At 46.3% G+C, this 4,363-nt stretch overlaps 1 long non-coding RNA gene across 1 annotated transcript in view; it reads right to left on the bottom strand.

The window, feature by feature from the left end:
* LOC109302443 overlaps nt 1-4,115 on the bottom strand; it is a 16,893-nt gene extending 12,778 nt beyond the window's left edge. The window contains exons 1-2 of the long non-coding RNA XR_002098775.1: nt 4,009-4,115; nt 1,927-1,929 (exon numbers count right to left, since the gene is read on the bottom strand). This is a non-coding gene — a long non-coding RNA (uncharacterized LOC109302443). The remainder of the gene's footprint in view (nt 1-1,926; nt 1,930-4,008) is intronic.
* Nucleotides 4,116-4,363: the final 248 nt, after the last annotated feature.

The following is a 4,363-nucleotide window of genomic DNA, read 5'->3' as shown; positions in this document are numbered from 1 at the left end:
TCTGAACCCCATGCCTCCCCACCACATAGCCCCCCAATCCAGGACTTGGACAGAAACTGTAACACTTGTACATAGTTTTATGTTTGGGAAGAAGGTTTTTTATTGTTGAAAGGTGGGGAGGGTGGTGGAGTGGCTCTGTGTGTCAGGGAGGGAGGGGGCAGGGGCTATGCTGTTTAAACAGGGCAGTGAGGGGGGCTGGGGGGTGGGCTTGTGAGGGAAATAAAGGTTTTAATTACAAACATGTGCAGGTCCTGGAGTGGTGTTGGAAGGTGGGCAGGAGGTAGGAGATGTGTGGGCAATGGGGCAGGTGGGTGTTGGCAGGAATGGGTGAGTGCACCTCCGTGTCCTGGCACTCCAGGTGGGGCGGGAGCTAGCACAGCAGGTCTTCAAAGATGGCCCACATCAACCCACTGGTTGTCATCCCATTCCTGCAACACCTCGTGCTGCTACCAGTCCTGGCAGGCACAGCAGGCACAGAAGTGGCAGGGCTGGTGGGACAGGAGGAAATGGCAATCGGAGCAGGGGCATCCTGGAGCCTGTGGTCACCATGGCAGGTGGCAGCAGCTGCATGGTAGTGGAGACCCCAAAGGCCATGTACCAGTCATCCAGCAGATGGACAGAGCAAGTGGGGGAGTCAGTATGCACCAGGTTGCCAAGCATCAGACACGTGGAACAGCAGTGGGTGCATAGGACATCTGTGGCAACCCTGAGGAGCAGGGGTCAGGATCTGGAGCAGGCAGGGCTGTGGAGTATATTTGCAGCAGAGGCAGAGCAGGCATGTACTGCCTTTGTCTCTGCTATGCTGCTTCTGTGACACAGGAAACATTAGCTCAGAGATGGAGGGTGTGCTTTTAAGATAACTGCCAAGTGCTGGCAGCTGGCTGTGGCTTCAGTATGGCTGCCAACTGCTGGCAGCCATGTGTCCAGAGTCTGGAGCTCCCCCATGTGGCCTTGGGGGGGCACAGTGCAGATCTGGACTGACCTGGAGCCAACATTAGTCCTAAATCCCACCACATGTCAAAACACACTTAATCTGCATTAGTTTAATGTGTATTAAATTTAAGCCCACTTAAAAATCACATGTAGACATGCCTAGTTGCTTCTGCTAGCTGTAGCTTATAAGAAAAGGCTGGTAAAGTTGCCTAATTCCAGGAAATGTTTCAGGATTGTAAAGTCTAGTCAGTAGTAGGTGCTTTCTTGCATTTTATTAAAAAGTACCTAAGTTCCCAGACAAACACTAGTGTTACCTTTTCCTATTTGCTTGTAAAGTACTTTCCTGATGAACTTGTTGGAATCTGTGGCTCCCTAGATCTTCATATACATTGCATAGGAAAATTAGGTGCCTAACAGTAACATGCCTCAATCCTTTTGACAGTTTAACCCCTCATTAATTTAACAAGAACCATGATTTATCCCCAGGTATCAACTGATGCACAGGTAAAGCAGATTTGCTCTTCCCATCTCTTAAAAGGGATTAGGCACTCGTAATCATATCCAAGTCTGTGTTTCCATTTCTTCTTTCCACTAAGTATTTGAGTTTTTCCCAGTATTATCTGGGATTTTGATTGCTTTTATTGTTAGATATATAATTTGGCCTGTCATGTAGTCAGAACATACAATATCTCATCTAGTCAGCAAATTCATAGGAGATTTTGCTTTGCTGTATACCTCTCCCCTGTGCATTTTCTGATGGAATCACCATGTTTAAAACTGCTCTCTTTCTCAATACTTTCTATTTTAGAAATGAAATCTTATTCATCTTATTTCACTTCTAATATTGGAGAAGAGAAAAAAAAATGAATTTGAAAACTGTATGAGGCTCAGGAAATTAAGAATTCATTTTCCAAGATTCATATTCTAGTGTTGCTTATTCAAGAGGTTGATTTCCCTGCCACTGATTTTGCATCAGGGCAAATATGGAACAACAGACTCTCACTTACTGCTGTAAATTTTTGGATGACCTGTGAAGGTTTAAATTATAAATTGAGGTAAATATTATTAAACATAACATTTCTGTATCGTGGAATGCCTATGTAGGCATTCAGGGATGTATTTGGTAGCTGTGTTGGTCTGAGACAAAAAGAAATGCAATATGTAGGTAGTCTAAAGTAACTTTGCACTGTTACCACTTTGTCGTGCTTATCATAGACCAGAGATAATGTTTTGTTGTTAAACATTAATGGCCAATTATTGTTTTATTGTAAAATGCCTATTTGTAACACTCATTGTTTAAAATTCCCATCATGCAATATTCGCATTGGCACGCCCTAACCACTAGACTACAGTATCATGCCCTTTCTCTAGACAGGTTAATTTTGAATACCTTTCTGCATGGTGGGGAATTCTCCTAAGAGGCCCAGACTATACCAGGGAAGTAAGAGAATTCTTCGAAGAGTTAAGAAAGGTGTGCTTGAACCCTCTGAGGATGAAGAAAGAACTGAAACTAGGTCTCACACTTCTGAGCAGGCAGTAAGTCCATATAGATCAACACCACTATGTTAAAGAAAGTGAGCCTGGAATTGAACGTCATGAAAAGCCATTCCTGTCAGTACATGTTAAGCAAACTCTAAGGGCAGGTGTAGACTTCTTCTGGACTTCAGCAAGGCCTTTGACACAGTCTCCCACCCCACCCTCATTAAAAAACTAGGCAACTGTGGCATTGATGCCTACACAATCAGATGGATTGCAGATTGGCTGAAGGGTCGTACTCAGAGGGTGGTGGTGGACAAGTCATATTCGACCTGGGGGGAAGCGGGCAGTTGAGTCCCCCAGGGCTTGATCCTTGGGCCCGTGCAGTTCAATTTCTTTATCGGCGATTTGGATGATGGGGTGAGCATGCTAGTAGGGAGGGAAAGACTGCAGCAAGACCTGAATAGGTTACAGGGTGGGCTAACAAAAACAGGATGCATTTCAATACTGACAAGTGCAGGGTGCTGCACTTGGGCAGTAGTAACCAGCAGCACACTTATAAGATGGGAAACTCCTTTCTTGAGAGTACAGAGGCAGAAAGGGATCGTGTTGTGCATCTACAGGTGCATCTCAAGTAGGGCCAAGGAGGTGATCTTCCCCCTGTACACGACACTGGTCAGGCCACAGCTGGAGTACTGTGCCCAGTTCTGTGCGCCCCACTTCAGGAGGGATGTGGACAACATTGAGAAGGTCCAAAGGAGGGCCACCCACATGATCCGGGAACAACAGGGCAGACCCTACAATGAGAGACTGTGGGACCTGAACCTGTTTAGCCTTCACAAGAGAAGGCTGAAGGGGGACCTGGTGACTGTCTATAAACTCACTAGCGGGGACAAGAAGGGTTTGGGAGAAACCTTGTTTCCCCTAACACTCCCTGGCATAACAAGGAATAATGGCCACAAATTGTTGGAGAGTAGATTTAGATTAGACATCTGTAAGAACTACTTCACAGTTAGGGCGGCTAGGATCTGGAACCAACTTCCAAGGTAAGTGGTGCTGGCTCCTACCCTGGGGGTCTTTAAGAAGAGGCTTGATGCCTACCTAGCAGGAGTCATTTGACCCCAGTTTTTCTCCTGCCCAGGCAGGGGGTCAGATTTGAAGATCTACAAGGTCCCTTCTGACCCTGCTTCTATGATTTTATGATTCTAGATGAAACAGGGGCCCTAAATTGGAGCTGTGGGTTTTAAAAAACACCACTTCCATTTACTGCTGATTAAACCCCCATATCATGCACATGCCGTGCTGACGTATCTGCCTTTCCGGCGAGGAAGGCAGGGAGAGCTGCCAGCGGGCAGAGCGGTCCCTGGGCTGCAGGGGGCAGGGGGAGTAGAAAGATCAGGCTTGCAGCTTTTCTTAGGCAGAGGCCTTCCCAGGCTGCTGCCAGGCTCCCTGCAGGGCTTCCTGCAGAGCTGTTGAACTGCACAGAGCCTGGTTCCTCACTCCATGGCTGTAGGGCCAGCAGACTAAACCTCCTCAGAAGGGTTTTAGTTTGCTGTGGCCCAAGTCATTTAAAGTGCATTACGCTGCCGAATTTCCTACAGCAGCTGGAATTAATGCACAAAACGCTGCTGACATGTGCAAACACAGACACCATTAAAGCAGTGCAAAACCATTTAGCCCACTTTAAAGTGTCGTGCACACATGGCTCTCATTTTGTATACACATGGCCTAAGAATGCCCAGATTGGACCCTTCAAGGAACCTAGGATAGAGGAATGCAAGTTTCTGAATTCTGGTCAATGTTTACTCAGCACATAGCCTTACATGCTCAGACTACATCTACTTTAGACACGCATTGAAATAGGTAATTAAAGAACTTTACAGTTATAAAATAATGTGCCTATTGAGTGTCTATGCTTATGTAAAGTGAACAGGGGGGTTGCATTTGAAGGTTT

This window comes from Gavialis gangeticus, unplaced genomic scaffold (genome assembly GCF_001723915.1).
Source record: "Gavialis gangeticus isolate Ggan-Ray unplaced genomic scaffold, GavGan_comp1, whole genome shotgun sequence".
In the NCBI taxonomy this organism is placed as follows: Eukaryota; Metazoa; Chordata; order Crocodylia; family Gavialidae; genus Gavialis; species Gavialis gangeticus.
Note: the sequence above shows the minus strand (reverse complement) of the source record. Positions and strands in the feature narration are given on the sequence as shown.